This window comes from Suncus etruscus, chromosome 5, assembly GCF_024139225.1.
Source record: "Suncus etruscus isolate mSunEtr1 chromosome 5, mSunEtr1.pri.cur, whole genome shotgun sequence".
Taxonomy (NCBI): Eukaryota; Metazoa; Chordata; class Mammalia; order Eulipotyphla; family Soricidae; genus Suncus; species Suncus etruscus.
Window position 1 is genome coordinate 37,742,197 of NC_064852.1, and position 14,390 is coordinate 37,756,586.

Here is a 14,390-nt window from a genome sequence, read left to right on the forward strand (position 1 = left end):
CCTTAATGAAATAATGTATTGTAATCAACTGTTTCACAATACTATAGCCTTTAATGTTAAAGGAGTTACATAAATTTTGGGGTTTTTTTGTTTGTTTATTTTTGTCCCCCAATTCACAATACAGACCAGGCAAAGGGCCTGGGTTGAGGTGTATATGGGGTGCATTTACTATACCTCCTCTTTCTATATAGTCAGTGTAAAGAACACAGCCTGTGGTAAGCATACAAAAATTTTGTGGCTTTAGACTGCTTTGTGTACCACTAAGAAATGTTATAATGTACTACAATCTGGGAACTTAAGGAACGAAGTAAATGTGCATGTGTTTTGTATTATTTTTTTAATGTTCTTTTTTTGGCTGAAAATTCAAAAAGGTGTCAGCAAGGGGATTTCTTTTGAGAATTCTGTCTATGGGTGATTGCCTGCCTTTACACTGTAACGTCACTTTTTCCTTTCCTTGCATCTTAGTCTTCAAATAAAAATTAAAAAATAAGGAGAGAATAAAAAAAAGTACACACAATAAAATACTTAGGGCAGGTGTGATATTACCTGGGTAGGGTACTTGTCTTGCACATAGCAAATCAGGTTACATTACCTACATCCCATAAGGTTCTCCAGCCCTCCAAGATTAATTCCTGAGTTCAGAGCCCAGAGTAACCTTTGAATGCTGCTCGGTATTTTCCTCAAACAAACAAAATAGACATACATATACAGAAACACTTAATCAAAAAGTCTTTTATTAAGGTAAATGTAGAAACTAAATTTTGATAAAACAGTCAAAGATACTAATTAAGGGTCTGATATTGACCATCTCAGGCAACTTAGACAAAAATTTAACTAGATATTTTCACAATAGGGGTTGGAAAAAACAAAAGAATATTTTAAAAAATAAATAAATATAGTCTAATATGTTTTATAACTTTTCCCTGAATAACATATCAAATAATATTTGATTTTAAAAATAATGGTAAGATTGTAATGCAAGAATATGTATCAATGATAGAGTAAGGAGATCATTTTAATTATACAAGTAGTTTTAGTTATTTTCTAGTAGAAAGTAAGTCAATGATACTAAAATCCAAAAATAATATAAATATTATTACATTATTTCAAAAATATGTGAATAAAAATATTACTCTTCTGACAAAACTTTTAAACATGTTTTAAATAGAGATATCTTTGTCTCACTCCGCCATGTTTCTGTAAGTAAATTTCTTTCAATAAAATTAGGACATAGTTGGTGATGGGTATTCCCCTGATTCAATGTTAATATGTACCTTAAACACTACTGTGAAAGATGTGTAAGCCATTATGAAAAAAAATATGTTTTTAATCAGAAACTTTCTTTGACTTACATGTATTATTATTATGTAAATTATATTATATGTTATGTTATGTTATGTTATGTCACTATATTATGATATGTTAGCTTACCTCATTATGTTAATCAATTTGGTCTCTTGAATAAATTCTTACAATAAAAAAAACTATTTTCCTTTTCTAAAAACAAAACTCAAACAAGCTAAAAGTGTGGGGCAGGACTTTTGAATGAGTGTAATTACTGATCTAGTAAAGTTTTAAATAATACATATGGATTATTTATATTTTAAAATGATTAGACAGTAGGACTCAGATGGTCTCTCTGTAGGATTTTCATTAATAATGAGCACAAAAATTTTTATACTTTGTGGTACATTCTGAGATACTTCATAAAGCCAAAGTATCTTACAAATGATTGTATGAAAAGGAATTTTTCATCATTTTTTCTGTATCTACCAAAGTTAGTTTAATTTTTTATCTTGTCTTTAACTTAATTGAAAATACAGTTAATATCACACTAAATAATGTAGTTCCACAATATGATTTCTGGACAGAAGAGCTACAGCTGAAACATTGACGATGGAGGTTCAGAAATACTTAAAGAAGAGAGTTAATTCATAGATTTTTTATTTGTTTGCTTGTTTAATTGGGACATGTTTTTCTGACTAGAGAAAACTTGTTTATGAAAATAAGGAAAAAATGTCATAAGAAGCTTCCCTCTCAGCCCATGTAATTATACATTATCTCAAAGTTCTATAGATAGTAAGGAAGCTATTAATATGTACTCGAACTACTAGTTTTTCCTCAGCAGCATATAATTTATACTTGAATACAGAAAGATAAGTAAAGAACAAGCACCAAATATATGCTTTTTTGTGACACTAAAATCATACTTGGTGATAATTTAATTAACTAATTAAAGTGTGTATTAAGGACCAAAATTATCTTTTCAGCAAGTATTTTTGTAAGGACATTTTGAGACAACTGAGAATGAGTTAACTTTACATAAAAATTTAAACCTCAGTATTTTTATTTTCTAGTCTCAGAAATTAAAATATTCACTTTTAAAATAAAGTTATTAGAATTTTAGAAAATATTGCCAGGAATTTTGAGAAACTTAAAAAGAACTTTAAAGATTGAAAGAAAGAAAAAAAGAATGAAAGGAAGAGGCCAAATGAGTCCAAAAAAATTGAGTTTATGTGTCCTAATACTCGAGTTAACTGACTGTTCAGTGAGTCAGTAATCTCACCCATCCTTGTCTCAGGCATTATGATGGAAGAGGTCTGTTACAGAAAGCTTTGAATATCATTTGATCTGTATTTCTTTAAAGATCTGTAATTTTATCAATCTTTCTTTATTGGGTGTGGCTGGTATCATACTTCGTGATCTCAAAGCTTACTCTTGGCTCTGTGCTCAAGGATCACTTTTAGCAAGGCTCAAGGAAATAATGCAAAATTATGGGGAAAAATCACCTCAGCTATGTGTAGGCAGGTGCCATACCATTGCTCTACCTCTGCTCACTCAATCAAATATGTCTACTATGCATTTTTCAGAAGCAGCCAACGGAATTTGAACTATTTATGATTATACACAGGAAGTTTAATGTACCACTATAACTAGGGACATGAATGGATATGTTTATCTCTTTTCCATAACTTGATTTGACTTTTCCTAAGGGATATGTAATAAAAATCAAGTTTTCAGGTAAGAGTCTTATGACCTCTATTTTGTGGTCATAGCTGATGGTGCTGAGATGTAATTCACAGCTCTCTGCTTGGTGTCACTCTGGGTGGATTCAAGGAATCTGAATATCTCTGGTATTGAATCCAGCACTTCAGTACACAAAGCACATATTATATAGATTTAGTCATCTCTGAAAAGGAGTTGGACAATACCTGAAACCAAATAAAAAGTGTATTCTACATACATTCTCGTCTAAGTGGACAACAGATTGATAGTTGTCTAAATTAATCTTCTATTTGTTTTTTAGAGACAAATGGTACAAAATAGCAAAGTTGATATATTTTCCCTTTTATTACTCCTTTATACTACAACATGCTTCAATTTACTAGTTATTGTTATCCTAAATTCCATTAGTATCTCAGTTTTTCATTACATGCAGAATATTTGCGGTTTGTATTATAAATATAGTGTAGAAATAGCAGTTGCTTTCATTGTTTATTAGAAGAGACACATTTCTATCTACCAGAAAACAAATTCTTAAATTATTTTATTTTCAAAAGATACAGGAGTTTTCATTACAATAATTCAAGAATAATAATCCATATACCATATACATCCCTAATTTACAAAAATCTTTATTATTTTTGGTAAAGTAGTTTATAATTAGTTTTTTGGCGTATCTGGTATTTACAGATGTCACATAATACAAAATTATACAAAAGCACAATTGGATTGATTATAAATATAACTTTGTAATGTTCTCTGCCTTTTGGGAGTACTTAGGGAATTAGGCTAGTCAAGAGAGAATTCATATTAGAATCCATAAAAATCATTCTGAATCTCAAGGTATATCATGATTCTCCAAAGCTACCTTAAAAATGTATTCAAAAATAGATGTTATGGAAGCTATTACTTTTAGAGTTCTTTGTCTTCCAGGACAATTCAATTACACACTTTGAATAATAAAAAGAGATTCATTATGCATGTTACAAATTATAAAACAATTAAATGGAAGTGTTGCAAGATTATGCATTGAAAAAGCTGATAATTTCAATGTTTTAGTAAAATTGGTGATATAATATGTACTTTCTGACATAATAATGCATTTCTAAATATGCATTGTTCTGGAAAAATCAGTCATTAAAATGAGGATTTTTGTACTTTCTCCTACTCTTTGCATTTTAATTTATGCAAGTTGAGATATTTGTTTTCACATGAGAAAACCTACCAGATGATAAATCCCTGATTATTATCTTTTTCTTTTTTTATTAAATGTTTTTTGGGCCACATCAGGCAGAGCTCAGTGGTTACGCCTTTGCTCTGCACTAAGTAATTGCTCTTGGCAGGCTAGGGGACCATATGGGATGTGATGGAACCCTTCTGCATCTGCTGTGAGCAAGGCAAACGTCCTACCACTGTGCTATCGCTCTGGCCCAAGTCACTGATTCTTAAAGTGATTTATGTTTTTGGACCACATCTAGTTGGCTCAGAGTTTACTAATAGTTTTTCAGTCATGAGTTATTCCTTGTGGTTCTATAGGAATTATATGAGATATTGAGGATCTAAAACAAGTTAGTTATGTATAAGACACACAATTAACCTGAGTACCATGACTTCAGCCCCTTATTTCATTATTTTATTAAAAATTTATTAAAATTTTATTATAAAATCACTACTTTGGAATAATAGTTTTTTATACTAGTGATTTATTAAAAGATTTATTTTTATAATAGAAATGTTAATGTTTTAATTTTTAATTGAAATGTATAGGTTACTAATACATGGTTTTGCTCTGTTTTGTTTTTCTTTGGTTTTTGGGCCACACCTGGTGATGCTCAGTGGTTACTCCTGGCTATGCTCTCAGAAATCACTCTTGTCTTGGGGGACCATATGGGACACCGGGGAATCAAACAGCAGTCCCTCCTAGGCTAGCACGCAAGGCAGATGACTTACGGCCTGAGCAACCACTCTGGCCCCACTAGTAAATGTTTTACCTTTAATAAGTGGTTTAGGGCCCGGAGAGATAGCACAGCGATGTTTGACTTGCAAGCAGCTGATCCAGGATCAAAGGTGGTTGGTTCGAATCCCTGTGTCCCATATGGTCCCCCGTGCCTGCCAGGAGCTATTTCTGAGCAGACAGCCAGGAGTAATCCGGGTGTGAACCAAAAACCAAAAACCAAATAAATAAATAAATAAAAATAAAAAGATAAGTGGTTTAAATAATTTATTCAACATATATTTGTGTATATCAACATTTATATACAGTGGAATTTATAGTATGATATGAAAAAGCAAGTTTAATTTTGTCAAAAAATCATATGGCAAGCATAGAAGTAAAAAGTAATATAATAATTACAAGAGAATTTAACACTATGAGCCTATTAATAAAGACATTGAATATATATGGATATATTAGAAATTAAATCAAGGGATAAAATAAGTTGATATTTGATTTATTAGGACTAATATCAAATAAATCATATAGAAATAGACTTAATGTATCTGGATAGAATCTGAACTGCATTTCTAACACATTTTCTGATGAAGATTTGATAGGATAATAATTTAAATACTACACTTTGACTAGAATTGATTTTTAGAAAGGATGGGTAAAAATTGCCTTGTAAAATTGATGATTATGAGGTTTATTCTCTAAAGGCAAAGTCGACACTATGCCAACTAGATACGTTTGTTTTGATTGGTAATTCTCTTTTCCTTCAAAGATAGCTTGACCATAAGTTCTTAACTTTTCTGGTGATGAAAAATGAGGATTTACTTAAATAGTGATCAATGACAGTTAGGGAAAAAGTAAGCAATGGAAAATAAAAGCAAGTAAGGGTCATAGCCAATTTTAGAATTATACAGAATAACACAGTGGCTGGTGCTGTAAGTCCTCTAAAGATGCTGGACTGTCAGCTCTACATACAAGTAAATTGTATTTGATCAACAACAACACAAGATTATCCAAGCACCACAGGATAATGAATATATATGCATATACCTATATATGCATGGAGTCTATATTACATATATGTGTATATAAGCTACATGTATGTACATAATATATATGAAATTCATACACTTCTTTCAAATTGTGAATAGATTACATGGAGTGTGTATATGTATGTATGTATATATATTTATATATATATATATATACATACATACTTTGTCTATACTTTGCCCTATAGTGATAAACCTCAGAGCTTGATTATGGCCTGTTATTTAGTGGGTATGTACAAGACAATGTCTATTAAATGAAAATAACTATTTCTCACAATTGATCTTTTTGAATGTACCTCTATTGTCCCAGTATCTTTTTCTTAAATCATAAACTAACATGTTTATTAGTTGTACTGTTAAAAATCAAAACAAAATAATTTTAAAAATGGTTCGCATATAAATAAAATATATAATTTCCCATCAATGTATATTTAGGGTGGGAAAGATTCCTATCAGTTTGTTTAAAGTCAATTAAAAATATTTTTCAGTGGCATTCTCCTGGGGCGCCCACACGTGGAGGACAGGAGACATCCGCGTCCGCCACCTTGCCCGCGACCCCCCCCCCATAGACTGCAAAGGCCGGAGCCGCTCCAAACCGGGGTGTAGGGACCCCCGCTCCTGACCCCGCCTGCGACCGGGGCACTCGGAGAACACCGCACAGGCCAGATTGTTGGCACAGAGACCACACCACCCATTGCCTCAATTTCCAGGCCCCAGAGTTCACCTCACCCGACCAGAGCGTAGACAGAGGAGGGCATTCCCTAGTACCTAGTGGGCCGGAGTCACCTGCCCCGCTGGGACAGGTGGGACGAATAGACTGGGTGAGCTTGGGCCTCCCCCCTGGACCTTTAGGTAACCTAGAGCAACCTAGCCCCGAGCCCCAGAGTGGAGCTGAGACCCCCCCAAGGGCTGAGAGCAGCTACCGGGAGGGCTTGACTGGGGGAATTTCTTCCCCGGAAACTCGGAGGAGCAGAGCTTCATTGACCCTCAGATAAGGGAAGGAACAGAGAGTCAGGCTCAACAGCGCCCGCAACCAGTGTGGCCAGGAGCGGAACTACACCTGCTGACAGGAATAAAGAGGAAGACTGACTTCCAGGTAGTAGAGAAGAGAAAGAGCTAGGCTCAACAGTGCCCCCCACCACTGTGGTCAGGAAAGGGCCAGTACTAGCTGCCAACAAAAGGGGAAAACAACTAACCAGGCCACATAAAGAGCACAGGAGGAACCAAACCCCAGCGAGTTCACCCAAAAGTCCCTCTAGAACCACCCTCAAGGAGGGAACCCACTCCCACACCACAGGGGATCAAAACAGGCGAAAAATAGAAGCACAGCACTCTAAAACACACCATTAAATACAAAGAAATATGCGTAAATCAAGGAGAACACTAATATCTGGAGATATGGTGACAAACCCTTGCAAGTTTCCAAGCCCACCTAAATGCACAGATCCACGTGAAGAAGCCCTAAAAGCAGCCATGAAGAAGGAAATGCAAGAATTAATAAAAGAAATGAGAGAAACCCTAGCTATCGAGTATAAGAAATCTATGGATGAGCGAATCAGCCAAATTAAAGAAGAAATGTTAAAGAACATGAGAGATTCCATACAAAAAGAAGTGAAGGAATTAAAAGAAAAAGTAACAAGCCTTACAAGCTGAAACACAGAATTGGAGAAACACATTGAAGAACTCGAAGGAAAACTGCAAACAAAAAATGATCAAGAAACCAACAAAGAAATAAAAGGCAAGGCACTGGAAGGAAAAGTCCAGTATCTAATGAACAAGGACAAAAGAAACAATCTAAGAATTGTGGGTATACCAGAAGGAGAGGAAATAGGGAAAGGGGAAGAACAAGTAGTCAGAGAGATAATAGCGGAGAACTTCCCCACCCTCTGGAAGGAAACTGCAATGCCAATACAGGAAGTAAAAAGAGTTCCCAATAAGATAGACCCTAATAAACAAACACCAAGACACATGGTAATCCAATTGGCAAAAAACAAAGAGAAAGAGGAAATCCTTAAAGCTATAAGGAAGAAAAGAAACCTCAAGTACCAAGGTAGGGACATAAGAATCAAACCAGATCTCCCATTCGAAATAATTCAAGCAAGAAGACAGTGGAATGACATATTTAAACGACTGAACGAAAGAAATTTCCAACCTAGGGTCCAATACCCAGCAAAACTCACATTCATATGGGAGGATAGACTAAAAACATTCTTAAACAAGAACGAATTTGAACTATTTGTGCAAACAAAACCGATTTTAAACGACTTACTCAAAGATGAATTACAGAATCCAAACCCCCGATTGTAACAAAAACCACCCTACACAACACAACTACACAACAATCCTCTCTCTCAATAATCTCCCTAAATGTTAACGGACTAAACTCTCCAATTAAAAGACACATAGTAGAGAACTGGATTAGGAAAAATAAACCGGACTTCTGCTGTCTGCAAGAAACACACCTACAACTACAGGATAAGCACAGGCTTAGAATAAAAGTATGGAAAGTAATTATTCAGGCCAATGGAAAACAAAAAAGAGCAGGGACAGCCATTCTTATATCAGACCAAATTGCATTCAACATCAAGAAAGTGATCAGAGACAAAGAGGGTCACTACTTACTGATCAGGGGAACATTAGATCAAGAAACACTAACCCTGGTCAATATCTATGCACCTAATGTAGAGCCAGCAAAATATGTGAGGCAACTACTGGCAAACCTGGAGAAACACATGAAGGGAAATGTGATAATAGTAGGGGACCTCAATCCTCCACTATCACCACTGGACAGATCCACCAAACAGAAAAATAGCAAAGAAATAAGAGCTCTGAATGAAAAATTAGAAGATTTAGGGCTAATAGACTTATATAGAGCCTTCCACCCCCAGAAAGCAGAATACACATTCTTCTCAAGCCCACATGGAACCTTCTCCAGAATAGACCATGTCTTAGGATACAAAGCCAACCTATATAAGACCACAAAGGTAAGGATCATTAGAAGCACCCTCTCAGATCACTATGCAACAGAGCTCAAAATTGAGGTCAAGAAGAAGCAATGGAGAAAAACTAATACCTGGAGATTAAACAACATGCTGCTCAACAACAGCTGGATCAAAAAACAACTCAAGGAAGAAATAAAAAGATTCCTTGAGACAAATGACAATGAATAGACATGTCAAAATTTAGGGGACACAGCAAAAGCAGTAATTAGGGGGAAACTCATAGCAATACAGGCCTATGTCAAGAAACAGGAAAATAACAAAACCAACAGTTTAAAAGATCACCTCAAAGAATTGGAACAACAGCAACAGAGAAATCCAACCTCATCCAGAAGGCAAGAAATAATAAAAACCAGAGCAGAAATAAACAACATAGAAACTAAGAAAACAATACAAAAAATCAATGAGACCAGGAGTTGGTTTTTCGATATGATGATATACATCGAAAACCCTAAAGAGTCCACAGTAAAACTCCTAGAAACAATTAACCAATACAGCAAAGTGGCTGGTTACAAAGTCAATACACAAAAGACCGTAGCGTTTCTATATACAAACAATGAAGTTGAGGAGAGAGAGATTAAAAATACAATTCCATTTAAGGTAGTTTCAAAAAATATCAAGTATCTAGGAATCAACCTTACAAGAGAAGTGAAAGACCTATACCAGGGAAACTTCAAAACACTTCAGAAAGAAATTGAAGATGATCTAAAGAAATGGAAGAACATCCCATGCTCATGGATAGGTAGAATTAACATAATCAAAATGACTATCCTACCCAAACTCCTATATAGATTTAATGCAATCCCTATCCAAATCCAGACACAATTCTTTAAAGAATTAGAACAATCATTCACAAAATTCATCTGGAACCACAAAAGACCCAGGATAGCCAAAAAAATACTGAAAATAAGAAGCTGGGAGGCATCTCCTTACCTAACTTGAAACTATACTATAAAGCCATAGTAATCAAAACAGCATGGTACTGGAACAGAGACAGGACCTCAGACCAGTGGGTCAGAACAGAATTTCCAGACATAAACCCCCAGGTATATAGCCAACTAATATTTGATAAAAGAGGCAAGAATCTGAAGTGGAACAAGGAGAGCCTATTCAACAAATGGTGTTGGTACAACTGGAAAACCACATGTACGAAAGTGAAAATCAACCCATACCTTACTCCTTATACAAAAATCAACTCAAAATTGATCAAAGACCTTGAAATCAGACCCGAATCCATAAAGTTTATCGAGAATAAAATAGGCAGAACACTCGAAGACCTATATATCAAAAAGGTCTTTGAGAATGGAGCACCAATGGCAAGAACGTTAGCATCAAATATAAACAAATGATACTACATAAAACTAAAAAGCTTCTGCATGGCAAAAGAAACCCTACTTAACGCAAGAAGACAGCTAACAGAATGGGAAAAAATCTTTTCACTCGACATATCAGATAAAGGGCTGATATCTAGAACATACAAAGCACTCAGAAAGCTGAGCCCCCCAAAACCAAACAAAGCTATAAAAAAATGGGAAGATGAAATGAATAGACACTTCTCTGAGGAAGACAGAAGGATGGCCAACAAACACATGAAAACATGCTCACCTTCACTCATCATCAGGGAGATCCAAATCAAGACAACAATGAGATACCACCTTACACCAGTGAGGATGGCTCACATCAAAAATAATGGAAACAACCTTTGTTGGCGGGGATGCGGTATGAAAGGAACTCTCATCCACTGCTGGTGGGAATGCCCCCTAGTCCAACACCTATAGAGGAAAGTCTGGAGAGTGTTCAAAGAACTCAGAATTGAGCTGCCATTTGACCCAGCAATTGCTCTCCTAGGCATATACCCACAAGATGGAAGGACATTCATTCCAAAATACGTATGCACCCCACTATTTATTGCAGCACTCAGTATAATAGCCAAATCTTGGAACCAACCTAGATGTCCAACAACGGATGAATGGATCATTAAGATGTGGTACATATACACAATGGAATATTACATGGCAGTTAGAAATGATACAATCACAGACTTTGCAGCAACGTGGATGGACCTAGATCATGTTATGTTAAACGAAGTAAGTCAGAAGACAAAAGATAAACACAGAATGGTAGCACTATTCTGAAACACCTAGAACATATATTTTACACACAACTAATACCTAACAATCATACAACAGGGTTTAACTGGGTAGAAACTCCGAACACTGTAATAGTCAACATATACGTGGGAGCAGTGTCCAAAATACATGAAAAAGAAACAACGTAAACTCTTGACTGCACATTATACCACAAAGAAAACAGCAACAACAGAAACAGCAACATAGAGAGAACAGGTATGTAATCAGACTCCCACAACAAAAGCCCACAATAATCCCTTAGAGATCGTAAACAGGAACACAAGTATAGAACACCACGGGAAATCACGGACTGCATTGGCAACATACCATAACACTACGTTTTAATTCCTTTACCTTGCTATATTTTAAATAACCTCTCATCTTTTCTGTCCACAGGCACCCTTAGATACAAGGGCGGACAAACTAAGATGGCAACTCGGGATACCACACGAGATACCATACCTTGATTGCACTACGAGATGGCCACGAGAAAACTCTTTAACATACACTATATCTCTAGGTTAAACCTTCTTTTAGGAATTGAAGCACAGGACCAGTCAGACCACCAAAGCAGTACCTGCGACGTACAGACCTAAACTACAGGCTCTAGTCATGGAACACATTCAACCAAACCAGCATTCCCTTGCTATTCTCTCCTTTCTTCTCGCTACTTTTTTCTTTTTTTCTCTTCTATTCTTCTCTTTACTTTTTCCCCTTTCTCTTCTCCCTTTCTTTCTACGGTATTTTCTCTTTTCTCTTCCTTCATACCCCTCCCATATACCTTCCCCTTTCTCCCCCCCGGAAATCCAACTATCCCATCACCCCTCAATCCCATCCAGATCTCCCACCATATTAAAACTCTCCACCCTCAGTCCTTAATCTTTTAGGCATCAAGATCGACCTCCTACCCAACGAACCAGTACCCAGCACCCAGGCGAGGGGACACCCAGCCAATCCCTTCACCTCGTCTCCTGCAAGAAAAGACAGCCAACTTCCCTGTGGACTCATGCTACGAGACCCTCCCTACCATCTCCCCCTAACGTGGACTGTTTCCTGAAACCGGACTTAGGTCCAATAGTATCCCCAATGCATAACTCTTCCAAGACTTCCCTGCCGCAAATTTTTACCGATCTGAAGAAGGTCAGGGGGTGTGATTGGAAGATGCCTGGGAACCCACACACCACAAGAAAAATCCAAAAGACAACGGGAAAAACCGTACTTTCAACATAGGCATAAGACCTGTAATACACCACCTCTTTACCTGTTCTCCCCCAAATGTAAAGTAGTCTTTTGCACCACTTTGGTCCTTTAAAAACTTCGCTAACTCATTTTATTTCTTTTTTTTTTAAATTTATTTCTTTTTTTTTTTTTAAATGTTTGCCCTACATATACATTTGTGGGCACATACACTTTTATTTCTTTTTTTTTTTTTATCGTTTTCGGGTATGCGACCTATTTCTGTTACCCACTCTGTCCAACCTAAATGCACCGACAATATAATGGAGCACCACTTCCCTCTGCAAAGGCACACTAAATAAAGGGGAAATCTTACATATAAAAAAAAAAGAGCTCTTATCTACTAGAGATAGGAACTCATAGTTGTTTACAATACAGGGTTATCTCCTACCTTGAAAATATGTCATGTGGAATCAACTTAGACCTCAGGTGATTAGATACCATTCAACCAGCCTTGAACCCTGGATCCCAGACATAGAAACGGCACAGCTCTTCACAACAGCTGCAAGAAACAAACTCCATCTGGGACAGCCTTAATACTGCAGGGTCAACAACAAGGGCCAGCTCTAACATGATATCCCGACAACGAGAAAAATGTGAACAACTTGTCCTTAGAGCAGTTTAGCCTACCTCACCAGCTAACGACAAGATAAAACCAGAAGACGTGGCACCCTTTGGTAGGTCCAAAAGCCAAGATCGTGTTTTACAGATGACTGGATACGAGAACCACGACCAGACTGTATACATCTTGGGACCAATAAAAAAGCCCTAGTCTAGGGTTTGAACTAAGACCTGCACAATAAGCATGATCCCCAGTTCCAAAGGTCCGGCAGAGACAATTGTAACGGAAAGGGGCTTCTGGAAGCTCAAAGAAAGACGCTATCCTAGATGCCATCCTAGGTTCAGGGCAAAGACCAAGATCACCAACCACAGAAGACGGATTAAAATGGCACTGAGGTAACAGAACCTCTAGATTCACAAAGACTGACTTCACCATAAATCCCACCTCAGGATCTGTACAGATACTGAGACCTCTAAACACAGAGCTCTGATTGTATCACCCTGGACAGAGCAGAAGTCTTCCACACACCAAAAAAAAAAAAAAAAAACACCACCGGGAGAGTAATGTAATGATCCTGAGCAAAGACTAGAGCTGATCCCATGACAGTATACTCCAAGGACGGAGAAACCCCATATCGCATAGGGCAAGTGAATTCCTTTTCGAATGACCCCAATATTTACTGTGCCAGGGCAGGAGGGAAAAAAACAAAAATACAAAAAAGCACAAAACCTTGGACATTTATATATATATATATTACCTTCATTTATTATTGTTATTATTGTTTTTATTTACCTAGCTATTTTGGTCGATTTCTCTGTTTGGATGTGATTATTGAAATTGTTGTCCCCAATTATCCTTATTTTTTTCTCTTCCTTTCTTTTCTTTCGATATGTGCTACGCCATGTTTCTTATTTCAAGACCACGGGCGTGTTTTTTGTTTGTTTTTTGTTTGTTTTTGTTTTTTGTTTTGTTTTGTTTTGTTTATCTGTCTTTTGTGGTGCTTATCGATATAGCTGGAGTCCTCACTGGACATTTGACACTTCTTTTGGTACTGGTGGAGTGTTTCACCTTCTTTCTCTCATTCATTTCCCAAATCGATGATGAGAACCTCTAGAAGGATTCTGCCCATATACGGGGTATTAGACTTTTACCCCCAGTTTATTTATTTTCTCTTTTTCAGGCAAAACCACGCAACTTGAACTAGCTAGCCCTGCCCCACTTAGAGGGGGAAATAAGGGAGGCATCAAGACCAAACTGATGCAAGACTACTAAGTAGTAGGTTAGATACAGAGGGGACCACATATTCTAGAAGCCCTGGGGGTGAGGGAAGAGGAAATGGGAGGTAGGACAAAAACGGAGGTGTAGGGAGGACAATTTAGGGATGGGAATCCCCCTGATTTTATGTAAATATATACCTAAAATATTATTGTCAACAATATGTAAGCCGCTATGATCAAAATA

The 14,390-nt window shown here is 36.5% G+C and overlaps 1 protein-coding gene and 1 non-coding gene across 2 annotated transcripts in view; both read right to left on the reverse strand.

The window, feature by feature from the left end:
- The window catches only part of LRP1B (LDL receptor related protein 1B), a 1,191,264-nt gene that overhangs the window by 999,694 nt on the left and 177,180 nt on the right, over window positions 1-14,390 (reverse strand).
- LOC126010093 (small nucleolar RNA SNORA51) lies at window positions 100-232 on the reverse strand. Its single transcript, XR_007496230.1, has one exon. It is a non-coding gene; the product is annotated as a small nucleolar RNA SNORA51 (small nucleolar RNA).